General features: G+C 45.6%; 43 non-coding genes across 43 annotated transcripts; 11 read left to right on the forward strand and 32 right to left on the reverse strand.

Moving 5' to 3' along the window:
• Positions 1–552: 552 nt before the first annotated feature.
• On the reverse strand, positions 553–624 carry TRNAA-UGC (transfer RNA alanine (anticodon UGC)). The gene has a single exon. It is a non-coding gene; the product is annotated as a tRNA-Ala (tRNA).
• Positions 625–788: 164 nt separating this feature from the next.
• TRNAM-CAU (transfer RNA methionine (anticodon CAU)) lies at positions 789–861 on the forward strand. Its single transcript has one exon. It is a non-coding gene; the product is annotated as a tRNA-Met (tRNA).
• A 195-nt stretch (positions 862–1,056) lies between these two features.
• Positions 1,057–1,128, reverse strand: TRNAA-CGC (transfer RNA alanine (anticodon CGC)). Its single transcript has one exon. It is a non-coding gene; the product is annotated as a tRNA-Ala (tRNA).
• Positions 1,129–1,741: 613 nt separating this feature from the next.
• Positions 1,742–1,827, reverse strand: TRNAY-GUA (transfer RNA tyrosine (anticodon GUA)). The gene is given in 2 exon segments: positions 1,742–1,777; positions 1,791–1,827. It is a non-coding gene; the product is annotated as a tRNA-Tyr (tRNA).
• A 756-nt stretch (positions 1,828–2,583) lies between these two features.
• Positions 2,584–2,655, reverse strand: TRNAA-UGC (transfer RNA alanine (anticodon UGC)). Its single transcript has one exon. It is a non-coding gene; the product is annotated as a tRNA-Ala (tRNA).
• Positions 2,656–2,819: 164 nt separating this feature from the next.
• Positions 2,820–2,892, forward strand: TRNAM-CAU (transfer RNA methionine (anticodon CAU)). The gene has a single exon. It is a non-coding gene; the product is annotated as a tRNA-Met (tRNA).
• A 195-nt stretch (positions 2,893–3,087) lies between these two features.
• Positions 3,088–3,159, reverse strand: TRNAA-CGC (transfer RNA alanine (anticodon CGC)). The gene has a single exon. It is a non-coding gene; the product is annotated as a tRNA-Ala (tRNA).
• A 613-nt stretch (positions 3,160–3,772) lies between these two features.
• Positions 3,773–3,858, reverse strand: TRNAY-GUA (transfer RNA tyrosine (anticodon GUA)). The gene is given in 2 exon segments: positions 3,773–3,808; positions 3,822–3,858. It is a non-coding gene; the product is annotated as a tRNA-Tyr (tRNA).
• A 756-nt stretch (positions 3,859–4,614) lies between these two features.
• Positions 4,615–4,686, reverse strand: TRNAA-UGC (transfer RNA alanine (anticodon UGC)). Its single transcript has one exon. It is a non-coding gene; the product is annotated as a tRNA-Ala (tRNA).
• Positions 4,687–4,850: 164 nt separating this feature from the next.
• Positions 4,851–4,923, forward strand: TRNAM-CAU (transfer RNA methionine (anticodon CAU)). The gene has a single exon. It is a non-coding gene; the product is annotated as a tRNA-Met (tRNA).
• A 195-nt stretch (positions 4,924–5,118) lies between these two features.
• On the reverse strand, positions 5,119–5,190 carry TRNAA-CGC (transfer RNA alanine (anticodon CGC)). Its single transcript has one exon. It is a non-coding gene; the product is annotated as a tRNA-Ala (tRNA).
• Positions 5,191–5,803: 613 nt separating this feature from the next.
• TRNAY-GUA (transfer RNA tyrosine (anticodon GUA)) lies at positions 5,804–5,889 on the reverse strand. The gene is given in 2 exon segments: positions 5,804–5,839; positions 5,853–5,889. It is a non-coding gene; the product is annotated as a tRNA-Tyr (tRNA).
• A 756-nt stretch (positions 5,890–6,645) lies between these two features.
• On the reverse strand, positions 6,646–6,717 carry TRNAA-UGC (transfer RNA alanine (anticodon UGC)). Its single transcript has one exon. It is a non-coding gene; the product is annotated as a tRNA-Ala (tRNA).
• A 164-nt stretch (positions 6,718–6,881) lies between these two features.
• Positions 6,882–6,954, forward strand: TRNAM-CAU (transfer RNA methionine (anticodon CAU)). The gene has a single exon. It is a non-coding gene; the product is annotated as a tRNA-Met (tRNA).
• Positions 6,955–7,149: 195 nt separating this feature from the next.
• On the reverse strand, positions 7,150–7,221 carry TRNAA-CGC (transfer RNA alanine (anticodon CGC)). The gene has a single exon. It is a non-coding gene; the product is annotated as a tRNA-Ala (tRNA).
• Positions 7,222–7,834: 613 nt separating this feature from the next.
• Positions 7,835–7,920, reverse strand: TRNAY-GUA (transfer RNA tyrosine (anticodon GUA)). Its single transcript is given in 2 exon segments — positions 7,835–7,870; positions 7,884–7,920. It is a non-coding gene; the product is annotated as a tRNA-Tyr (tRNA).
• Positions 7,921–8,676: 756 nt separating this feature from the next.
• TRNAA-UGC (transfer RNA alanine (anticodon UGC)) lies at positions 8,677–8,748 on the reverse strand. The gene has a single exon. It is a non-coding gene; the product is annotated as a tRNA-Ala (tRNA).
• A 164-nt stretch (positions 8,749–8,912) lies between these two features.
• On the forward strand, positions 8,913–8,985 carry TRNAM-CAU (transfer RNA methionine (anticodon CAU)). The gene has a single exon. It is a non-coding gene; the product is annotated as a tRNA-Met (tRNA).
• Positions 8,986–9,180: 195 nt separating this feature from the next.
• On the reverse strand, positions 9,181–9,252 carry TRNAA-CGC (transfer RNA alanine (anticodon CGC)). The gene has a single exon. It is a non-coding gene; the product is annotated as a tRNA-Ala (tRNA).
• A 613-nt stretch (positions 9,253–9,865) lies between these two features.
• TRNAY-GUA (transfer RNA tyrosine (anticodon GUA)) lies at positions 9,866–9,951 on the reverse strand. Its single transcript is given in 2 exon segments — positions 9,866–9,901; positions 9,915–9,951. It is a non-coding gene; the product is annotated as a tRNA-Tyr (tRNA).
• Positions 9,952–10,707: 756 nt separating this feature from the next.
• TRNAA-UGC (transfer RNA alanine (anticodon UGC)) lies at positions 10,708–10,779 on the reverse strand. The gene has a single exon. It is a non-coding gene; the product is annotated as a tRNA-Ala (tRNA).
• A 164-nt stretch (positions 10,780–10,943) lies between these two features.
• Positions 10,944–11,016, forward strand: TRNAM-CAU (transfer RNA methionine (anticodon CAU)). Its single transcript has one exon. It is a non-coding gene; the product is annotated as a tRNA-Met (tRNA).
• A 195-nt stretch (positions 11,017–11,211) lies between these two features.
• On the reverse strand, positions 11,212–11,283 carry TRNAA-CGC (transfer RNA alanine (anticodon CGC)). Its single transcript has one exon. It is a non-coding gene; the product is annotated as a tRNA-Ala (tRNA).
• Positions 11,284–11,896: 613 nt separating this feature from the next.
• TRNAY-GUA (transfer RNA tyrosine (anticodon GUA)) lies at positions 11,897–11,982 on the reverse strand. The gene is given in 2 exon segments: positions 11,897–11,932; positions 11,946–11,982. It is a non-coding gene; the product is annotated as a tRNA-Tyr (tRNA).
• Positions 11,983–12,738: 756 nt separating this feature from the next.
• Positions 12,739–12,810, reverse strand: TRNAA-UGC (transfer RNA alanine (anticodon UGC)). The gene has a single exon. It is a non-coding gene; the product is annotated as a tRNA-Ala (tRNA).
• A 164-nt stretch (positions 12,811–12,974) lies between these two features.
• Positions 12,975–13,047, forward strand: TRNAM-CAU (transfer RNA methionine (anticodon CAU)). The gene has a single exon. It is a non-coding gene; the product is annotated as a tRNA-Met (tRNA).
• Positions 13,048–13,242: 195 nt separating this feature from the next.
• Positions 13,243–13,314, reverse strand: TRNAA-CGC (transfer RNA alanine (anticodon CGC)). Its single transcript has one exon. It is a non-coding gene; the product is annotated as a tRNA-Ala (tRNA).
• A 613-nt stretch (positions 13,315–13,927) lies between these two features.
• On the reverse strand, positions 13,928–14,013 carry TRNAY-GUA (transfer RNA tyrosine (anticodon GUA)). Its single transcript is given in 2 exon segments — positions 13,928–13,963; positions 13,977–14,013. It is a non-coding gene; the product is annotated as a tRNA-Tyr (tRNA).
• Positions 14,014–14,769: 756 nt separating this feature from the next.
• TRNAA-UGC (transfer RNA alanine (anticodon UGC)) lies at positions 14,770–14,841 on the reverse strand. Its single transcript has one exon. It is a non-coding gene; the product is annotated as a tRNA-Ala (tRNA).
• A 164-nt stretch (positions 14,842–15,005) lies between these two features.
• Positions 15,006–15,078, forward strand: TRNAM-CAU (transfer RNA methionine (anticodon CAU)). The gene has a single exon. It is a non-coding gene; the product is annotated as a tRNA-Met (tRNA).
• A 195-nt stretch (positions 15,079–15,273) lies between these two features.
• On the reverse strand, positions 15,274–15,345 carry TRNAA-CGC (transfer RNA alanine (anticodon CGC)). The gene has a single exon. It is a non-coding gene; the product is annotated as a tRNA-Ala (tRNA).
• Positions 15,346–15,958: 613 nt separating this feature from the next.
• On the reverse strand, positions 15,959–16,044 carry TRNAY-GUA (transfer RNA tyrosine (anticodon GUA)). Its single transcript is given in 2 exon segments — positions 15,959–15,994; positions 16,008–16,044. It is a non-coding gene; the product is annotated as a tRNA-Tyr (tRNA).
• Positions 16,045–16,800: 756 nt separating this feature from the next.
• Positions 16,801–16,872, reverse strand: TRNAA-UGC (transfer RNA alanine (anticodon UGC)). Its single transcript has one exon. It is a non-coding gene; the product is annotated as a tRNA-Ala (tRNA).
• Positions 16,873–17,036: 164 nt separating this feature from the next.
• TRNAM-CAU (transfer RNA methionine (anticodon CAU)) lies at positions 17,037–17,109 on the forward strand. Its single transcript has one exon. It is a non-coding gene; the product is annotated as a tRNA-Met (tRNA).
• A 195-nt stretch (positions 17,110–17,304) lies between these two features.
• On the reverse strand, positions 17,305–17,376 carry TRNAA-CGC (transfer RNA alanine (anticodon CGC)). The gene has a single exon. It is a non-coding gene; the product is annotated as a tRNA-Ala (tRNA).
• Positions 17,377–17,989: 613 nt separating this feature from the next.
• Positions 17,990–18,075, reverse strand: TRNAY-GUA (transfer RNA tyrosine (anticodon GUA)). The gene is given in 2 exon segments: positions 17,990–18,025; positions 18,039–18,075. It is a non-coding gene; the product is annotated as a tRNA-Tyr (tRNA).
• Positions 18,076–18,831: 756 nt separating this feature from the next.
• TRNAA-UGC (transfer RNA alanine (anticodon UGC)) lies at positions 18,832–18,903 on the reverse strand. The gene has a single exon. It is a non-coding gene; the product is annotated as a tRNA-Ala (tRNA).
• A 164-nt stretch (positions 18,904–19,067) lies between these two features.
• Positions 19,068–19,140, forward strand: TRNAM-CAU (transfer RNA methionine (anticodon CAU)). Its single transcript has one exon. It is a non-coding gene; the product is annotated as a tRNA-Met (tRNA).
• Positions 19,141–19,335: 195 nt separating this feature from the next.
• Positions 19,336–19,407, reverse strand: TRNAA-CGC (transfer RNA alanine (anticodon CGC)). Its single transcript has one exon. It is a non-coding gene; the product is annotated as a tRNA-Ala (tRNA).
• A 613-nt stretch (positions 19,408–20,020) lies between these two features.
• Positions 20,021–20,106, reverse strand: TRNAY-GUA (transfer RNA tyrosine (anticodon GUA)). Its single transcript is given in 2 exon segments — positions 20,021–20,056; positions 20,070–20,106. It is a non-coding gene; the product is annotated as a tRNA-Tyr (tRNA).
• A 756-nt stretch (positions 20,107–20,862) lies between these two features.
• On the reverse strand, positions 20,863–20,934 carry TRNAA-UGC (transfer RNA alanine (anticodon UGC)). The gene has a single exon. It is a non-coding gene; the product is annotated as a tRNA-Ala (tRNA).
• A 164-nt stretch (positions 20,935–21,098) lies between these two features.
• Positions 21,099–21,171, forward strand: TRNAM-CAU (transfer RNA methionine (anticodon CAU)). The gene has a single exon. It is a non-coding gene; the product is annotated as a tRNA-Met (tRNA).
• A 195-nt stretch (positions 21,172–21,366) lies between these two features.
• TRNAA-CGC (transfer RNA alanine (anticodon CGC)) lies at positions 21,367–21,438 on the reverse strand. Its single transcript has one exon. It is a non-coding gene; the product is annotated as a tRNA-Ala (tRNA).
• Positions 21,439–21,766: the final 328 nt, after the last annotated feature.

The following is a 21,766-nucleotide window of genomic DNA, read 5'->3' on the forward strand; positions in this document are numbered from 1 at the left end:
TGGTGAAAAGCAGGGGCGCCGCAATGATGAATTTTACAGAAAGGAAAGGAACTTTGATACAAAGACCTTAGGAAGCATTGGTGGCAAATGGATGGAAGGCTTTAACCGTGAGAAAAATGACAGAAAGTTATGGGAGTCATTACCACGCACCCAGCTTCAAGAACATGCATTTTGGGTTCATTTTTGAAAGGAAAGAGAATGGAAAAATCAGTAGAGTAAAGGCAACATATTCAGTTTTTCTTGAAGCTACTGTAGAGAGTCTCTGGTTTAGAGGAAGAACCCTTACCAATGACCAAGATGGCTGCCACCGATTTCTATCCTAAATGTATTAAGATTGCCAAGATTAATCATCACTTTGATGGCTTAAACAAGTAAGATTCTTTGGTTCTATAAGCATCAAAAATGAGATAGCCCCATTTCATGGGGTTTTCCAAGGCACACGTCTCACAGTTTAAGTGGGGTTCGTATCCCAGTTGCATGACATATCTCTTCCTTAATACTGACAGCCAGCCTAGTTTTCTGCCAAAATCCAAGATAAGCATGGCAAAAGTCTGGAGATGCCGGGGATTGAACCCGGGGCCTCATACATGCAAAGCATGCGCTCTACCACTGAGCTACATCCCCTTGTATGCCAAGTTTTACTGTATGCATGGAAACCCTGAATGTAAGTGTCTGCCAAGTCAACCCACTTGACACTGCAGCATAAAGTCTCAGTCAGGAAAATCCTTAAGCCTCGCACCTGGATTATCTTCCTGGTCTATAGTCTTGTTTAGAGATGCTTGTGTGCAGCCTTCTTAGCGCAGTAGGCAGCGCGTCAGTCTCATAATCTGAAGGTCCTGAGTTCGATCCTCAGAGAGGGCATTTATTTCCTCCTTTTGGCAAGCAAAATTCTCAGATTTTCTTGAAAAGTGGAAACTATGCCTATTTCAAACAATATTTTTCAATGCAACCTATTTGAGTGGGGTTCTGACCCCCCAACTGCCTGAGAAACCTCAACTTTCCACAAGGTGGCAGGCTAGCCTTCTGGAAAAAGCCGAGATACAGAACAGCGACTCCTGGAGATGCCGGGGATTGAACCCGGGGCCTCATACATGCGAAGCATGCGCTCTACCACTGAGCTACATCCCCTCCACTGCCCTCTAAAGTTTTGCTGGATGCAAGGAGACTCTGGAGCCCACGGACTGCAAAGTCTCGATTTGAGACTAGAATGTAAAGTGTCAGGCATGAAATTGCCCACGCCTTACGTGAGGGCTGTCTTCATGGAGCATATACTTAGTGCAATCAGGGTTCGATTCTCCGGCAGGGCTTTTATTTGCTCAGTTTGGAATGCAAAACTTCTCAGGATTTCCCCAAATGTGTAAACTGTTGGTCTACTTTCCAGCTTGCTCAGCCTTTCGGGGGATGATTCCATTGGCTATGCCCTCTTGCCCATCGGTGGACACTCAAATTGAAGGCAAGTCACAGTGTGATTGGCTGCCAAGCAGCTACCGTGGTGCAATGCAATTGGAAGTCTGCCAAGGGCATACATGTACTAATGCAATGCTTTGGTAGCAGTTTTGATCAGCAGGTTTCCTTTACTGTTCTTCACGCCTCCCCTAGCGATGACTATGTCATCAATTCCCTTTGAAAGCAGATAGAGTACGCTTCTTTTCCAGTATTTATCGAAGCTCGGGGACTTTTTCATAATCAACGGAAGGTATTGTTGATTAACAGCAAAAGACATGGAAATGAAACCACAAAATCCTTCGAGCCGGATTTGAACCAGCGACCTAAGGATGCCCGAATTAATGCTACAGTCCTCCGCTCTACCAACTGAGCTATCGAAGGAGGGGTAGCAGAAGCTCATAGCACTGAAATTACCTCTCGCTCAAGAAAGGTTGTGGGGGGTGGGGACCAGGAGCAGACAGATGAAAATCATCAATATTAATCGCGGCTCCCTCTCAAAGCTACCACTTCTGAGAGCACACTGTGAGTTACGTCTTATCACCTCAAAGGAGGATTTCACACCAAAGTGGATGTTCCGTCTTGGCTTGGTGAAAAGCAGGGGCGCCGCAATGATGAATTTTACAGAAAGGAAAGGAACTTTGATACAAAGACCTTAGGAAGCATTGGTGGCAAATGGATGGAAGGCTTTAACCGTGAGAAAAATGACAGAAAGTTATGGGAGTCATTACCACGCACCCAGCTTCAAGAACATGCATTTTGGGTTCATTTTTGAAAGGAAAGAGAATGGAAAAATCAGTAGAGTAAAGGCAACATATTCAGTTTTTCTTGAAGCTACTGTAGAGAGTCTCTGGTTTAGAGGAAGAACCCTTACCAATGACCAAGATGGCTGCCACCGATTTCTATCCTAAATGTATTAAGATTGCCAAGATTAATCATCACTTTGATGGCTTAAACAAGTAAGATTCTTTGGTTCTATAAGCATCAAAAATGAGATAGCCCCATTTCATGGGGTTTTCCAAGGCACACGTCTCACAGTTTAAGTGGGGTTCGTATCCCAGTTGCATGACATATCTCTTCCTTAATACTGACAGCCAGCCTAGTTTTCTGCCAAAATCCAAGATAAGCATGGCAAAAGTCTGGAGATGCCGGGGATTGAACCCGGGGCCTCATACATGCAAAGCATGCGCTCTACCACTGAGCTACATCCCCTTGTATGCCAAGTTTTACTGTATGCATGGAAACCCTGAATGTAAGTGTCTGCCAAGTCAACCCACTTGACACTGCAGCATAAAGTCTCAGTCAGGAAAATCCTTAAGCCTCGCACCTGGATTATCTTCCTGGTCTATAGTCTTGTTTAGAGATGCTTGTGTGCAGCCTTCTTAGCGCAGTAGGCAGCGCGTCAGTCTCATAATCTGAAGGTCCTGAGTTCGATCCTCAGAGAGGGCATTTATTTCCTCCTTTTGGCAAGCAAAATTCTCAGATTTTCTTGAAAAGTGGAAACTATGCCTATTTCAAACAATATTTTTCAATGCAACCTATTTGAGTGGGGTTCTGACCCCCCAACTGCCTGAGAAACCTCAACTTTCCACAAGGTGGCAGGCTAGCCTTCTGGAAAAAGCCGAGATACAGAACAGCGACTCCTGGAGATGCCGGGGATTGAACCCGGGGCCTCATACATGCGAAGCATGCGCTCTACCACTGAGCTACATCCCCTCCACTGCCCTCTAAAGTTTTGCTGGATGCAAGGAGACTCTGGAGCCCACGGACTGCAAAGTCTCGATTTGAGACTAGAATGTAAAGTGTCAGGCATGAAATTGCCCACGCCTTACGTGAGGGCTGTCTTCATGGAGCATATACTTAGTGCAATCAGGGTTCGATTCTCCGGCAGGGCTTTTATTTGCTCAGTTTGGAATGCAAAACTTCTCAGGATTTCCCCAAATGTGTAAACTGTTGGTCTACTTTCCAGCTTGCTCAGCCTTTCGGGGGATGATTCCATTGGCTATGCCCTCTTGCCCATCGGTGGACACTCAAATTGAAGGCAAGTCACAGTGTGATTGGCTGCCAAGCAGCTACCGTGGTGCAATGCAATTGGAAGTCTGCCAAGGGCATACATGTACTAATGCAATGCTTTGGTAGCAGTTTTGATCAGCAGGTTTCCTTTACTGTTCTTCACGCCTCCCCTAGCGATGACTATGTCATCAATTCCCTTTGAAAGCAGATAGAGTACGCTTCTTTTCCAGTATTTATCGAAGCTCGGGGACTTTTTCATAATCAACGGAAGGTATTGTTGATTAACAGCAAAAGACATGGAAATGAAACCACAAAATCCTTCGAGCCGGATTTGAACCAGCGACCTAAGGATGCCCGAATTAATGCTACAGTCCTCCGCTCTACCAACTGAGCTATCGAAGGAGGGGTAGCAGAAGCTCATAGCACTGAAATTACCTCTCGCTCAAGAAAGGTTGTGGGGGGTGGGGACCAGGAGCAGACAGATGAAAATCATCAATATTAATCGCGGCTCCCTCTCAAAGCTACCACTTCTGAGAGCACACTGTGAGTTACGTCTTATCACCTCAAAGGAGGATTTCACACCAAAGTGGATGTTCCGTCTTGGCTTGGTGAAAAGCAGGGGCGCCGCAATGATGAATTTTACAGAAAGGAAAGGAACTTTGATACAAAGACCTTAGGAAGCATTGGTGGCAAATGGATGGAAGCCTTTAACCGTGAGAAAAATGACAGAAAGTTATGGGAGTCATTACCACGCACCCAGCTTCAAGAACATGCATTTTGGGTTCATTTTTGAAAGGAAAGAGAATGGAAAAATCAGTAGAGTAAAGGCAACATATTCAGTTTTTCTTGAAGCTACTGTAGAGAGTCTCTGGTTTAGAGGAAGAACCCTTACCAATGACCAAGATGGCTGCCACCGATTTCTATCCTAAATGTATTAAGATTGCCAAGATTAATCATCACTTTGATGGCTTAAACAAGTAAGATTCTTTGGTTCTATAAGCATCAAAAATGAGATAGCCCCATTTCATGGGGTTTTCCAAGGCACACGTCTCACAGTTTAAGTGGGGTTCGTATCCCAGTTGCATGACATATCTCTTCCTTAATACTGACAGCCAGCCTAGTTTTCTGCCAAAATCCAAGATAAGCATGGCAAAAGTCTGGAGATGCCGGGGATTGAACCCGGGGCCTCATACATGCAAAGCATGCGCTCTACCACTGAGCTACATCCCCTTGTATGCCAAGTTTTACTGTATGCATGGAAACCCTGAATGTAAGTGTCTGCCAAGTCAACCCACTTGACACTGCAGCATAAAGTCTCAGTCAGGAAAATCCTTAAGCCTCGCACCTGGATTATCTTCCTGGTCTATAGTCTTGTTTAGAGATGCTTGTGTGCAGCCTTCTTAGCGCAGTAGGCAGCGCGTCAGTCTCATAATCTGAAGGTCCTGAGTTCGATCCTCAGAGAGGGCATTTATTTCCTCCTTTTGGCAAGCAAAATTCTCAGATTTTCTTGAAAAGTGGAAACTATGCCTATTTCAAACAATATTTTTCAATGCAACCTATTTGAGTGGGGTTCTGACCCCCCAACTGCCTGAGAAACCTCAACTTTCCACAAGGTGGCAGGCTAGCCTTCTGGAAAAAGCCGAGATACAGAACAGCGACTCCTGGAGATGCCGGGGATTGAACCCGGGGCCTCATACATGCGAAGCATGCGCTCTACCACTGAGCTACATCCCCTCCACTGCCCTCTAAAGTTTTGCTGGATGCAAGGAGACTCTGGAGCCCACGGACTGCAAAGTCTCGATTTGAGACTAGAATGTAAAGTGTCAGGCATGAAATTGCCCACGCCTTACGTGAGGGCTGTCTTCATGGAGCATATACTTAGTGCAATCAGGGTTCGATTCTCCGGCAGGGCTTTTATTTGCTCAGTTTGGAATGCAAAACTTCTCAGGATTTCCCCAAATGTGTAAACTGTTGGTCTACTTTCCAGCTTGCTCAGCCTTTCGGGGGATGATTCCATTGGCTATGCCCTCTTGCCCATCGGTGGACACTCAAATTGAAGGCAAGTCACAGTGTGATTGGCTGCCAAGCAGCTACCGTGGTGCAATGCAATTGGAAGTCTGCCAAGGGCATACATGTACTAATGCAATGCTTTGGTAGCAGTTTTGATCAGCAGGTTTCCTTTACTGTTCTTCACGCCTCCCCTAGCGATGACTATGTCATCAATTCCCTTTGAAAGCAGATAGAGTACGCTTCTTTTCCAGTATTTATCGAAGCTCGGGGACTTTTTCATAATCAACGGAAGGTATTGTTGATTAACAGCAAAAGACATGGAAATGAAACCACAAAATCCTTCGAGCCGGATTTGAACCAGCGACCTAAGGATGCCCGAATTAATGCTACAGTCCTCCGCTCTACCAACTGAGCTATCGAAGGAGGGGTAGCAGAAGCTCATAGCACTGAAATTACCTCTCGCTCAAGAAAGGTTGTGGGGGGTGGGGACCAGGAGCAGACAGATGAAAATCATCAATATTAATCGCGGCTCCCTCTCAAAGCTACCACTTCTGAGAGCACACTGTGAGTTACGTCTTATCACCTCAAAGGAGGATTTCACACCAAAGTGGATGTTCCGTCTTGGCTTGGTGAAAAGCAGGGGCGCCGCAATGATGAATTTTACAGAAAGGAAAGGAACTTTGATACAAAGACCTTAGGAAGCATTGGTGGCAAATGGATGGAAGGCTTTAACCGTGAGAAAAATGACAGAAAGTTATGGGAGTCATTACCACGCACCCAGCTTCAAGAACATGCATTTTGGGTTCATTTTTGAAAGGAAAGAGAATGGAAAAATCAGTAGAGTAAAGGCAACATATTCAGTTTTTCTTGAAGCTACTGTAGAGAGTCTCTGGTTTAGAGGAAGAACCCTTACCAATGACCAAGATGGCTGCCACCGATTTCTATCCTAAATGTATTAAGATTGCCAAGATTAATCATCACTTTGATGGCTTAAACAAGTAAGATTCTTTGGTTCTATAAGCATCAAAAATGAGATAGCCCCATTTCATGGGGTTTTCCAAGGCACACGTCTCACAGTTTAAGTGGGGTTCGTATCCCAGTTGCATGACATATCTCTTCCTTAATACTGACAGCCAGCCTAGTTTTCTGCCAAAATCCAAGATAAGCATGGCAAAAGTCTGGAGATGCCGGGGATTGAACCCGGGGCCTCATACATGCAAAGCATGCGCTCTACCACTGAGCTACATCCCCTTGTATGCCAAGTTTTACTGTATGCATGGAAACCCTGAATGTAAGTGTCTGCCAAGTCAACCCACTTGACACTGCAGCATAAAGTCTCAGTCAGGAAAATCCTTAAGCCTCGCACCTGGATTATCTTCCTGGTCTATAGTCTTGTTTAGAGATGCTTGTGTGCAGCCTTCTTAGCGCAGTAGGCAGCGCGTCAGTCTCATAATCTGAAGGTCCTGAGTTCGATCCTCAGAGAGGGCATTTATTTCCTCCTTTTGGCAAGCAAAATTCTCAGATTTTCTTGAAAAGTGGAAACTATGCCTATTTCAAACAATATTTTTCAATGCAACCTATTTGAGTGGGGTTCTGACCCCCCAACTGCCTGAGAAACCTCAACTTTCCACAAGGTGGCAGGCTAGCCTTCTGGAAAAAGCCGAGATACAGAACAGCGACTCCTGGAGATGCCGGGGATTGAACCCGGGGCCTCATACATGCGAAGCATGCGCTCTACCACTGAGCTACATCCCCTCCACTGCCCTCTAAAGTTTTGCTGGATGCAAGGAGACTCTGGAGCCCACGGACTGCAAAGTCTCGATTTGAGACTAGAATGTAAAGTGTCAGGCATGAAATTGCCCACGCCTTACGTGAGGGCTGTCTTCATGGAGCATATACTTAGTGCAATCAGGGTTCGATTCTCCGGCAGGGCTTTTATTTGCTCAGTTTGGAATGCAAAACTTCTCAGGATTTCCCCAAATGTGTAAACTGTTGGTCTACTTTCCAGCTTGCTCAGCCTTTCGGGGGATGATTCCATTGGCTATGCCCTCTTGCCCATCGGTGGACACTCAAATTGAAGGCAAGTCACAGTGTGATTGGCTGCCAAGCAGCTACCGTGGTGCAATGCAATTGGAAGTCTGCCAAGGGCATACATGTACTAATGCAATGCTTTGGTAGCAGTTTTGATCAGCAGGTTTCCTTTACTGTTCTTCACGCCTCCCCTAGCGATGACTATGTCATCAATTCCCTTTGAAAGCAGATAGAGTACGCTTCTTTTCCAGTATTTATCGAAGCTCGGGGACTTTTTCATAATCAACGGAAGGTATTGTTGATTAACAGCAAAAGACATGGAAATGAAACCACAAAATCCTTCGAGCCGGATTTGAACCAGCGACCTAAGGATGCCCGAATTAATGCTACAGTCCTCCGCTCTACCAACTGAGCTATCGAAGGAGGGGTAGCAGAAGCTCATAGCACTGAAATTACCTCTCGCTCAAGAAAGGTTGTGGGGGGTGGGGACCAGGAGCAGACAGATGAAAATCATCAATATTAATCGCGGCTCCCTCTCAAAGCTACCACTTCTGAGAGCACACTGTGAGTTACGTCTTATCACCTCAAAGGAGGATTTCACACCAAAGTGGATGTTCCGTCTTGGCTTGGTGAAAAGCAGGGGCGCCGCAATGATGAATTTTACAGAAAGGAAAGGAACTTTGATACAAAGACCTTAGGAAGCATTGGTGGCAAATGGATGGAAGCCTTTAACCGTGAGAAAAATGACAGAAAGTTATGGGAGTCATTACCACTCACCCAGCTTCAAGAACATGCATTTTGGGTTCATTTTTGAAAGGAAAGAGAATGGAAAAATCAGTAGAGTAAAGGCAACATATTCAGTTTTTCTTGAAGCTACTGTAGAGAGTCTCTGGTTTAGAGGAAGAACCCTTACCAATGACCAAGATGGCTGCCACCGATTTCTATCCTAAATGTATTAAGATTGCCAAGATTAATCATCACTTTGATGGCTTAAACAAGTAAGATTCTTTGGTTCTATAAGCATCAAAAATGAGATAGCCCCATTTCATGGGGTTTTCCAAGGCACACGTCTCACAGTTTAAGTGGGGTTCGTATCCCAGTTGCATGACATATCTCTTCCTTAATACTGACAGCCAGCCTAGTTTTCTGCCAAAATCCAAGATAAGCATGGCAAAAGTCTGGAGATGCCGGGGATTGAACCCGGGGCCTCATACATGCAAAGCATGCGCTCTACCACTGAGCTACATCCCCTTGTATGCCAAGTTTTACTGTATGCATGGAAACCCTGAATGTAAGTGTCTGCCAAGTCAACCCACTTGACACTGCAGCATAAAGTCTCAGTCAGGAAAATCCTTAAGCCTCGCACCTGGATTATCTTCCTGGTCTATAGTCTTGTTTAGAGATGCTTGTGTGCAGCCTTCTTAGCGCAGTAGGCAGCGCGTCAGTCTCATAATCTGAAGGTCCTGAGTTCGATCCTCAGAGAGGGCATTTATTTCCTCCTTTTGGCAAGCAAAATTCTCAGATTTTCTTGAAAAGTGGAAACTATGCCTATTTCAAACAATATTTTTCAATGCAACCTATTTGAGTGGGGTTCTGACCCCCCAACTGCCTGAGAAACCTCAACTTTCCACAAGGTGGCAGGCTAGCCTTCTGGAAAAAGCCGAGATACAGAACAGCGACTCCTGGAGATGCCGGGGATTGAACCCGGGGCCTCATACATGCGAAGCATGCGCTCTACCACTGAGCTACATCCCCTCCACTGCCCTCTAAAGTTTTGCTGGATGCAAGGAGACTCTGGAGCCCACGGACTGCAAAGTCTCGATTTGAGACTAGAATGTAAAGTGTCAGGCATGAAATTGCCCACGCCTTACGTGAGGGCTGTCTTCATGGAGCATATACTTAGTGCAATCAGGGTTCGATTCTCCGGCAGGGCTTTTATTTGCTCAGTTTGGAATGCAAAACTTCTCAGGATTTCCCCAAATGTGTAAACTGTTGGTCTACTTTCCAGCTTGCTCAGCCTTTCGGGGGATGATTCCATTGGCTATGCCCTCTTGCCCATCGGTGGACACTCAAATTGAAGGCAAGTCACAGTGTGATTGGCTGCCAAGCAGCTACCGTGGTGCAATGCAATTGGAAGTCTGCCAAGGGCATACATGTACTAATGCAATGCTTTGGTAGCAGTTTTGATCAGCAGGTTTCCTTTACTGTTCTTCACGCCTCCCCTAGCGATGACTATGTCATCAATTCCCTTTGAAAGCAGATAGAGTACGCTTCTTTTCCAGTATTTATCGAAGCTCGGGGACTTTTTCATAATCAACGGAAGGTATTGTTGATTAACAGCAAAAGACATGGAAATGAAACCACAAAATCCTTCGAGCCGGATTTGAACCAGCGACCTAAGGATGCCCGAATTAATGCTACAGTCCTCCGCTCTACCAACTGAGCTATCGAAGGAGGGGTAGCAGAAGCTCATAGCACTGAAATTACCTCTCGCTCAAGAAAGGTTGTGGGGGGTGGGGACCAGGAGCAGACAGATGAAAATCATCAATATTAATCGCGGCTCCCTCTCAAAGCTACCACTTCTGAGAGCACACTGTGAGTTACGTCTTATCACCTCAAAGGAGGATTTCACACCAAAGTGGATGTTCCGTCTTGGCTTGGTGAAAAGCAGGGGCGCCGCAATGATGAATTTTACAGAAAGGAAAGGAACTTTGATACAAAGACCTTAGGAAGCATTGGTGGCAAATGGATGGAAGCCTTTAACCGTGAGAAAAATGACAGAAAGTTATGGGAGTCATTACCACGCACCCAGCTTCAAGAACATGCATTTTGGGTTCATTTTTGAAAGGAAAGAGAATGGAAAAATCAGTAGAGTAAAGGCAACATATTCAGTTTTTCTTGAAGCTACTGTAGAGAGTCTCTGGTTTAGAGGAAGAACCCTTACCAATGACCAAGATGGCTGCCACCGATTTCTATCCTAAATGTATTAAGATTGCCAAGATTAATCATCACTTTGATGGCTTAAACAAGTAAGATTCTTTGGTTCTATAAGCATCAAAAATGAGATAGCCCCATTTCATGGGGTTTTCCAAGGCACACGTCTCACAGTTTAAGTGGGGTTCGTATCCCAGTTGCATGACATATCTCTTCCTTAATACTGACAGCCAGCCTAGTTTTCTGCCAAAATCCAAGATAAGCATGGCAAAAGTCTGGAGATGCCGGGGATTGAACCCGGGGCCTCATACATGCAAAGCATGCGCTCTACCACTGAGCTACATCCCCTTGTATGCCAAGTTTTACTGTATGCATGGAAACCCTGAATGTAAGTGTCTGCCAAGTCAACCCACTTGACACTGCAGCATAAAGTCTCAGTCAGGAAAATCCTTAAGCCTCGCACCTGGATTATCTTCCTGGTCTATAGTCTTGTTTAGAGATGCTTGTGTGCAGCCTTCTTAGCGCAGTAGGCAGCGCGTCAGTCTCATAATCTGAAGGTCCTGAGTTCGATCCTCAGAGAGGGCATTTATTTCCTCCTTTTGGCAAGCAAAATTCTCAGATTTTCTTGAAAAGTGGAAACTATGCCTATTTCAAACAATATTTTTCAATGCAACCTATTTGAGTGGGGTTCTGACCCCCCAACTGCCTGAGAAACCTCAACTTTCCACAAGGTGGCAGGCTAGCCTTCTGGAAAAAGCCGAGATACAGAACAGCGACTCCTGGAGATGCCGGGGATTGAACCCGGGGCCTCATACATGCGAAGCATGCGCTCTACCACTGAGCTACATCCCCTCCACTGCCCTCTAAAGTTTTGCTGGATGCAAGGAGACTCTGGAGCCCACGGACTGCAAAGTCTCGATTTGAGACTAGAATGTAAAGTGTCAGGCATGAAATTGCCCACGCCTTACGTGAGGGCTGTCTTCATGGAGCATATACTTGGTGCAATCAGGGTTCGATTCTCCGGCAGGGCTTTTATTTGCTCAGTTTGGAATGCAAAACTTCTCAGGATTTCCCCAAATGTGTAAACTGTTGGTCTACTTTCCAGCTTGCTCAGCCTTTCGGGGGATGATTCCATTGGCTATGCCCTCTTGCCCATCGGTGGACACTCAAATTGAAGGCAAGTCACAGTGTGATTGGCTGCCAAGCAGCTACCGTGGTGCAATGCAATTGGAAGTCTGCCAAGGGCATACATGTACTAATGCAATGCTTTGGTAGCAGTTTTGATCAGCAGGTTTCCTTTACTGTTCTTCACGCCTCCCCTAGCGATGACTATGTCATCAATTCCCTTTGAAAGCAGATAGAGTACGCTTCTTTTCCAGTATTTATCGAAGCTCGGGGACTTTTTCATAATCAACGGAAGGTATTGTTGATTAACAGCAAAAGACATGGAAATGAAACCACAAAATCCTTCGAGCCGGATTTGAACCAGCGACCTAAGGATGCCCGAATTAATGCTACAGTCCTCCGCTCTACCAACTGAGCTATCGAAGGAGGGGTAGCAGAAGCTCATAGCACTGAAATTACCTCTCGCTCAAGAAAGGTTGTGGGGGGTGGGGACCAGGAGCAGACAGATGAAAATCATCAATATTAATCGCGGCTCCCTCTCAAAGCTACCACTTCTGAGAGCACACTGTGAGTTACGTCTTATCACCTCAAAGGAGGATTTCACACCAAAGTGGATGTTCCGTCTTGGCTTGGTGAAAAGCAGGGGCGCCGCAATGATGAATTTTACAGAAAGGAAAGGAACTTTGATACAAAGACCTTAGGAAGCATTGGTGGCAAATGGATGGAAGGCTTTAACCGTGAGAAAAATGACAGAAAGTTATGGGAGTCATTACCACGCACCCAGCTTCAAGAACATGCATTTTGGGTTCATTTTTGAAAGGAAAGAGAATGGAAAAATCAGTAGAGTAAAGGCAACATATTCAGTTTTTCTTGAAGCTACTGTAGAGAGTCTCTGGTTTAGAGGAAGAACCCTTACCAATGACCAAGATGGCTGCCACCGATTTCTATCCTAAATGTATTAAGATTGCCAAGATTAATCATCACTTTGATGGCTTAAACAAGTAAGATTCTTTGGTTCTATAAGCATCAAAAATGAGATAGCCCCATTTCATGGGGTTTTCCAAGGCACACGTCTCACAGTTTAAGTGGGGTTCGTATCCCAGTTGCATGACATATCTCTTCCTTAATACTGACAGCCAGCCTAGTTTTCTGCCAAAATCCAAGATAAGCATGGCAAAAGTCTGGAGATGCCGGGGATTGAACCCGGGGCCTCATACATGCAAAGCATGCGCTCTACCACTGAGCTACATCCCCTTGTATGCCAAGTTTTACTGTATGCATGGAAACCCTGAATGTAAGTGTCTGCCAAGTCAACCCACTTGACACTGCAGCATAAAGTCTCAGTCAGGAAAATCCTTAAGCCTCGCACCTGGATTATCTTCCTGGTCTATAGTCTTGTTTAGAGATGCTTGTGTGCAGCCTTCTTAGCGCAGTAGGCAGCGCGTCAGTCTCATAATCTGAAGGTCCTGAGTTCGATCCTCAGAGAGGGCATTTATTTCCTCCTTTTGGCAAGCAAAATTCTCAGATTTTCTTGAAAAGTGGAAACTATGCCTATTTCAAACAATATTTTTCAATGCAACCTATTTGAGTGGGGTTCTGACCCCCCAACTGCCTGAGAAACCTCAACTTTCCACAAGGTGGCAGGCTAGCCTTCTGGAAAAAGCCGAGATACAGAACAGCGACTCCTGGAGATGCCGGGGATTGAACCCGGGGCCTCATACATGCGAAGCATGCGCTCTACCACTGAGCTACATCCCCTCCACTGCCCTCTAAAGTTTTGCTGGATGCAAGGAGACTCTGGAGCCCACGGACTGCAAAGTCTCGATTTGAGACTAGAATGTAAAGTGTCAGGCATGAAATTGCCCACGCCTTACGTGAGGGCTGTCTTCATGGAGCATATACTTAGTGCAATCAGGGTTCGATTCTCCGGCAGGGCTTTTATTTGCTCAGTTTGGAATGCAAAACTTCTCAGGATTTCCCCAAATGTGTAAACTGTTGGTCTACTTTCCAGCTTGCTCAGCCTTTCGGGGGATGATTCCATTGGCTATGCCCTCTTGCCCATCGGTGGACACTCAAATTGAAGGCAAGTCACAGTGTGATTGGCTGCCAAGCAGCTACCGTGGTGCAATGCAATTGGAAGTCTGCCAAGGGCATACATGTACTAATGCAATGCTTTGGTAGCAGTTTTGATCAGCAGGTTTCCTTTACTGTTCTTCACGCCTCCCCTAGCGATGACTATGTCATCAATTCCCTTTGAAAGCAGATAGAGTACGCTTCTTTTCCAGTATTTATCGAAGCTCGGGGACTTTTTCATAATCAACGGAAGGTATTGTTGATTAACAGCAAAAGACATGGAAATGAAACCACAAAATCCTTCGAGCCGGATTTGAACCAGCGACCTAAGGATGCCCGAATTAATGCTACAGTCCTCCGCTCTACCAACTGAGCTATCGAAGGAGGGGTAGCAGAAGCTCATAGCACTGAAATTACCTCTCGCTCAAGAAAGGTTGTGGGGGGTGGGGACCAGGAGCAGACAGATGAAAATCATCAATATTAATCGCGGCTCCCTCTCAAAGCTACCACTTCTGAGAGCACACTGTGAGTTACGTCTTATCACCTCAAAGGAGGATTTCACACCAAAGTGGATGTTCCGTCTTGGCTTGGTGAAAAGCAGGGGCGCCGCAATGATGAATTTTACAGAAAGGAAAGGAACTTTGATACAAAGACCTTAGGAAGCATTGGTGGCAAATGGATGGAAGGCTTTAACCGTGAGAAAAATGACAGAAAGTTATGGGAGTCATTACCACGCACCCAGCTTCAAGAACATGCATTTTGGGTTCATTTTTGAAAGGAAAGAGAATGGAAAAATCAGTAGAGTAAAGGCAACATATTCAGTTTTTCTTGAAGCTACTGTAGAGAGTCTCTGGTTTAGAGGAAGAACCCTTACCAATGACCAAGATGGCTGCCACCGATTTCTATCCTAAATGTATTAAGATTGCCAAGATTAATCATCACTTTGATGGCTTAAACAAGTAAGATTCTTTGGTTCTATAAGCATCAAAAATGAGATAGCCCCATTTCATGGGGTTTTCCAAGGCACACGTCTCACAGTTTAAGTGGGGTTCGTATCCCAGTTGCATGACATATCTCTTCCTTAATACTGACAGCCAGCCTAGTTTTCTGCCAAAATCCAAGATAAGCATGGCAAAAGTCTGGAGATGCCGGGGATTGAACCCGGGGCCTCATACATGCAAAGCATGCGCTCTACCACTGAGCTACATCCCCTTGTATGCCAAGTTTTACTGTATGCATGGAAACCCTGAATGTAAGTGTCTGCCAAGTCAACCCACTTGACACTGCAGCATAAAGTCTCAGTCAGGAAAATCCTTAAGCCTCGCACCTGGATTATCTTCCTGGTCTATAGTCTTGTTTAGAGATGCTTGTGTGCAGCCTTCTTAGCGCAGTAGGCAGCGCGTCAGTCTCATAATCTGAAGGTCCTGAGTTCGATCCTCAGAGAGGGCATTTATTTCCTCCTTTTGGCAAGCAAAATTCTCAGATTTTCTTGAAAAGTGGAAACTATGCCTATTTCAAACAATATTTTTCAATGCAACCTATTTGAGTGGGGTTCTGACCCCCCAACTGCCTGAGAAACCTCAACTTTCCACAAGGTGGCAGGCTAGCCTTCTGGAAAAAGCCGAGATACAGAACAGCGACTCCTGGAGATGCCGGGGATTGAACCCGGGGCCTCATACATGCGAAGCATGCGCTCTACCACTGAGCTACATCCCCTCCACTGCCCTCTAAAGTTTTGCTGGATGCAAGGAGACTCTGGAGCCCACGGACTGCAAAGTCTCGATTTGAGACTAGAATGTAAAGTGTCAGGCATGAAATTGCCCACGCCTTACGTGAGGGCTGTCTTCATGGAGCATATACTTAGTGCAATCAGGGTTCGATTCTCCGGCAGGGCTTTTATTTGCTCAGTTTGGAATGCAAAACTTCTCAGGATTTCCCCAAATGTGTAAACTGTTGGTCTACTTTCCAGCTTGCTCAGCCTTTCGGGGGATGATTCCATTGGCTATGCCCTCTTGCCCATCGGTGGACACTCAAATTGAAGGCAAGTCACAGTGTGATTGGCTGCCAAGCAGCTACCGTGGTGCAATGCAATTGGAAGTCTGCCAAGGGCATACATGTACTAATGCAATGCTTTGGTAGCAGTTTTGATCAGCAGGTTTCCTTTACTGTTCTTCACGCCTCCCCTAGCGATGACTATGTCATCAATTCCCTTTGAAAGCAGATAGAGTACGCTTCTTTTCCAGTATTTATCGAAGCTCGGGGACTTTTTCATAATCAACGGAAGGTATTGTTGATTAACAGCAAAAGACATGGAAATGAAACCACAAAATCCTTCGAGCCGGATTTGAACCAGCGACCTAAGGATGCCCGAATTAATGCTACAGTCCTCCGCTCTACCAACTGAGCTATCGAAGGAGGGGTAGCAGAAGCTCAAAGCACTGAAATTACCTCTCGCTCAAGAAAGGTTGTGGGGGGTGGGGACCAGGAGCAGACAGATGAAAATCATCAATATTAATCGCGGCTCCCTCTCAAAGCTACCACTTCTGAGAGCACACTGTGAGTTACGTCTTATCACCTCAAAGGAGGATTTCACACCAAAGTGGATGTTCCGTCTTGGCTTGGTGAAAAGCAGGGGCGCCGCAATGATGAATTTTACAGAAAGGAAAGGAACTTTGATACAAAGACCTTAGGAAGCATTGGTGGCAAATGGATGGAAGGCTTTAACCGTGAGAAAAATGACAGAAAGTTATGGGAGTCATTACCACGCACCCAGCTTCAAGAACATGCATTTTGGGTTCATTTTTGAAAGGAAAGAGAATGGAAAAATCAGTAGAGTAAAGGCAACATATTCAGTTTTTCTTGAAGCTACTGTAGAGAGTCTCTGGTTTAGAGGAAGAACCCTTACCAATGACCAAGATGGCTGCCACCGATTTCTATCCTAAATGTATTAAGATTGCCAAGATTAATCATCACTTTGATGGCTTAAACAAGTAAGATTCTTTGGTTCTATAAGCATCAAAAATGAGATAGCCCCATTTCATGGGGTTTTCCAAGGCACACGTCTCACAGTTTAAGTGGGGTTCGTATCCCAGTTGCATGACATATCTCTTCCTTAATACTGACAGCCAGCCTAGTTTTCTGCCAAAATCCAAGATAAGCATGGCAAAAGTCTGGAGATGCCGGGGATTGAACCCGGGGCCTCATACATGCAAAGCATGCGCTCTACCACTGAGCTACATCCCCTTGTATGCCAAGTTTTACTGTATGCATGGAAACCCTGAATGTAAGTGTCTGCCAAGTCAACCCACTTGACACTGCAGCATAAAGTCTCAGTCAGGAAAATCCTTAAGCCTCGCACCTGGATTATCTTCCTGGTCTATAGTCTTGTTTAGAGATGCTTGTGTGCAGCCTTCTTAGCGCAGTAGGCAGCGCGTCAGTCTCATAATCTGAAGGTCCTGAGTTCGATCCTCAGAGAGGGCATTTATTTCCTCCTTTTGGCAAGCAAAATTCTCAGATTTTCTTGAAAAGTGGAAACTATGCCTATTTCAAACAATATTTTTCAATGCAACCTATTTGAGTGGGGTTCTGACCCCCCAACTGCCTGAGAAACCTCAACTTTCCACAAGGTGGCAGGCTAGCCTTCTGGAAAAAGCCGAGATACAGAACAGCGACTCCTGGAGATGCCGGGGATTGAACCCGGGGCCTCATACATGCGAAGCATGCGCTCTACCACTGAGCTACATCCCCTCCACTGCCCTCTAAAGTTTTGCTGGATGCAAGGAGACTCTGGAGCCCACGGACTGCAAAGTCTCGATTTGAGACTAGAATGTAAAGTGTCAGGCATGAAATTGCCCACGCCTTACGTGAGGGCTGTCTTCATGGAGCATATACTTAGTGCAATCAGGGTTCGATTCTCCGGCAGGGCTTTTATTTGCTCAGTTTGGAATGCAAAACTTCTCAGGATTTCCCCAAATGTGTAAACTGTTGGTCTACTTTCCAGCTTGCTCAGCCTTTCGGGGGATGATTCCATTGGCTATGCCCTCTTGCCCATCGGTGGACACTCAAATTGAAGGCAAGTCACAGTGTGATTGGCTGCCAAGCAGCTACCGTGGTGCAATGCAATTGGAAGTCTGCCAAGGGCATACATGTACTAATGCAATGCTTTGGTAGCAGTTTTGATCAGCAGGTTTCCTTTACTGTTCTTCACGCCTCCCCTAGCGATGACTATGTCATCAATTCCCTTTGAAAGCAGATAGAGTACGCTTCTTTTCCAGTATTTATCGAAGCTCGGGGACTTTTTCATAATCAACGGAAGGTATTGTTGATTAACAGCAAAAGACATGGAAATGAAACCACAAAATCCTTCGAGCCGGATTTGAACCAGCGACCTAAGGATGCCCGAATTAATGCTACAGTCCTCCGCTCTACCAACTGAGCTATCGAAGGAGGGGTAGCAGAAGCTCATAGCACTGAAATTACCTCTCGCTCAAGAAAGGTTGTGGGGGGTGGGGACCAGGAGCAGACAGATGAAAATCATCAATATTAATCGCGGCTCCCTCTCAAAGCTACCACTTCTGAGAGCACACTGTGAGTTACGTCTTATCACCTCAAAGGAGGATTTCACACCAAAGTGGATGTTCCGTCTTGGCTTGGTGAAAAGCAGGGGCGCCGCAATGATGAATTTTACAGAAAGGAAAGGAACTTTGATACAAAGACCTTAGGAAGCATTGGTGGCAAATGGATGGAAGGCTTTAACCGTGAGAAAAATGACAGAAAGTTATGGGAGTCATTACCACGCACCCAGCTTCAAGAACATGCATTTTGGGTTCATTTTTGAAAGGAAAGAGAATGGAAAAATCAGTAGAGTAAAGGCAACATATTCAGTTTTTCTTGAAGCTACTGTAGAGAGTCTCTGGTTTAGAGGAAGAACCCTTACCAATGACCAAGATGGCTGCCACCGATTTCTATCCTAAATGTATTAAGATTGCCAAGATTAATCATCACTTTGATGGCTTAAACAAGTAAGATTCTTTGGTTCTATAAGCATCAAAAATGAGATAGCCCCATTTCATGGGGTTTTCCAAGGCACACGTCTCACAGTTTAAGTGGGGTTCGTATCCCAGTTGCATGACATATCTCTTCCTTAATACTGACAGCCAGCCTAGTTTTCTGCCAAAATCCAAGATAAGCATGGCAAAAGTCTGGAGATGCCGGGGATTGAACCCGGGGCCTCATACATGCAAAGCATGCGCTCTACCACTGAGCTACATCCCCTTGTATGCCAAGTTTTACTGTATGCATGGAAACCCTGAATGTAAGTGTCTGCCAAGTCAACCCACTTGACACTGCAGCATAAAGTCTCAGTCAGGAAAATCCTTAAGCCTCGCACCTGGATTATCTTCCTGGTCTATAGTCTTGTTTAGAGATGCTTGTGTGCAGCCTTCTTAGCGCAGTAGGCAGCGCGTCAGTCTCATAATCTGAAGGTCCTGAGTTCGATCCTCAGAGAGGGCATTTATTTCCTCCTTTTGGCAAGCAAAATTCTCAGATTTTCTTGAAAAGTGGAAACTATGCCTATTTCAAACAATATTTTTCAATGCAACCTATTTAAGTGGGGTTCTGACCCCCCAACTGCCTGAGAAACCTCAACTTTCCACAAGGTGGCAGGCTAGCCTTCTGGAAAAAGCCGAGATACAGAACAGCGACTCCTGGAGATGCCGGGGATTGAACCCGGGGCCTCATACATGCGAAGCATGCGCTCTACCACTGAGCTACATCCCCTCCACTGCCCTCTAAAGTTTTGCTGGATGCAAGGAGACTCTGGAGCCCACGGACTGCAAAGTCTCGATTTGAGACTAGAATGTAAAGTGTCAGGGATGAAATTGCCCACGCCTTACGTGAGGGCTGTCTTCATGGAGCATATACTTAGTGCAATCAGGGTTCGATTCTCCGGCAGGGCTTTTATTTGCTCAGTTTGGAATGCAAAACTTCTCAGGATTTCCCCAAATGTGTAAACTGTTGGTCTACTTTCCAGCTTGCTCAGCCTTTCGGGGGATGATTCCATTGGCTATGCCCTCTTGCCCATCGGTGGACACTCAAATTGAAGGCAAGTCACAGTGTGATTGGCTGCCAAGCAGCTACCGTGGTGCAATGCAATTGGAAGTCTGCCAAGGGCATACATGTACTAATGCAATGCTTTGGTAGCAGTTTTGATCAGCAGGTTTCCTTTACTGTTCTTCACGCCTCCCCTAGCGATGACTATGTCATCAATTCCCTTTGAAAGCAGATAGAGTACGCTTCTTTTCCAGTATTTATCGAAGCTCGGGGACTTTTTCATAATCAACGGAAGGTATTGTTGATTAACAGCAAAAGACATGGAAATGAAACCACAAAATCCTTCGAGCCGGATTTGAACCAGCGACCTAAGGATGCCCGAATTAATGCTACAGTCCTCCGCTCTACCAACTGAGCTATCGAAGGAGGGGTAGCAGAAGCTCATAGCACTGAAATTACCTCTCGCTCAAGAAAGGTTGTGGGGGGTGGGGACCAGGAGCAGACTGATGAAAATCATCAATATTAATCGCGGCTCCCTCTCAAAGCTACCACTTCTGAGAGCACACTGTGAGTTACGTCTTATCACCTCAAAGGAGGATTTCACACCAAAGTGGATGTTCCGTCTTGGCTTGGTGAAAAGCAGGGGCGCCGCAATGATGAATTTTACAGAAAGGAAAGGAACTTTGATACAAAGACCTTAGGAAGCATTGGTGGCAAATGGATGGAAGGCTTTAACCGTGAGAAAAATGACAGAAAGTTATGGGAGTCATTACCACGCACCCAGCTTCAAGAACATGCATTTTGGGTTCATTTTTGAAAGGAAAGAGAATGGAAAAATCAGTAGAGTAAAGGCAACATATTCAGTTTTTCTTGAAGCTACTGTAGAGAGTCTCTGGTTTAGAGGAAGAACCCTTACCAATGACCAAGATGGCTGCCACCGATTTCTATCCTAAATGTATTAAGATTGCCAAGATTAATCATCACTTTGATGGCTTAAACAAGTAAGATTCTTTGGTTCTATAAGCATCAAAAATGAGATAGCCCCATTTCATGGGGTTTTCCAAGGCACACGTCTCACAGTTTAAGTGGGGTTCGTATCCCAGTTGCATGACATATCTCTTCCTTAATACTGACAGCCAGCCTAGTTTTCTGCCAAAATCCAAGATAAGCATGGCAAAAGTCTGGAGATGCCGGGGATTGAACCCGGGGCCTCATACATGCAAAGCATGCGCTCTACCACTGAGCTACATCCCCTTGTATGCCAAGTTTTACTGTATGCATGGAAACCCTGAATGTAAGTGTCTGCCAAGTCAACCCACTTGACACTGCAGCATAAAGTCTCAGTCAGGAAAATCCTTAAGCCTCGCACCTGGATTATCTTCCTGGTCTATAGTCTTGTTTAGAGATGCTTGTGTGCAGCCTTCTTAGCGCAGTAGGCAGCGCGTCAGTCTCATAATCTGAAGGTCCTGAGTTCGATCCTCAGAGAGGGCATTTATTTCCTCCTTTTGGCAAGCAAAATTCTCAGATTTTCTTGAAAAGTGGAAACTATGCCTATTTCAAACAATATTTTTCAATGCAACCTATTTAAGTGGGGTTCTGACCCCCCAACTGCCTGAGAAACCTCAACTTTCCACAAGATGGCAGGCTAGCCTTCTGGAAAAAGCCGAGATACAGAACAGCGACTCCTGGAGATGCCGGGGATTGAACCCGGGGCCTCATACATGCGAAGCATGCGCTCTACCACTGAGCTACATCCCCTCCACTGCCCTCTAAAGTTTTGCTGGATGCAAGGAGACTCTGGAGCCCACGGACTGCAAAGTCTCGATTTGAGACTAGAATGTAAAGTGTCAGGGATGAAATTGCCCACGCCTTACGTGAGGGCTGTCTTCATGGAGCATATACTTAGTGCAATCAGGGTTCGATTCTCCGGCAGGGCTTTTATTTGCTCAGTTTGGAATGCAAAACTTCTCAGGATTTCCCCAAATGTGTAAACTGTTGGTCTACTTTCCAGCTTGCTCAGCCTTTCGGGGGATGATTCCATTGGCTATGCCCTCTTGCCCATCGGTGGACACTCAAATTGAAGGCA

The sequence above is a fragment of the Lissotriton helveticus genome, chromosome 1_2 (genome assembly GCF_964261635.1).
Source record: "Lissotriton helveticus chromosome 1_2, aLisHel1.1, whole genome shotgun sequence".
Lineage (NCBI taxonomy): Eukaryota > Metazoa > Chordata > Amphibia > Caudata > Salamandridae > Lissotriton > Lissotriton helveticus.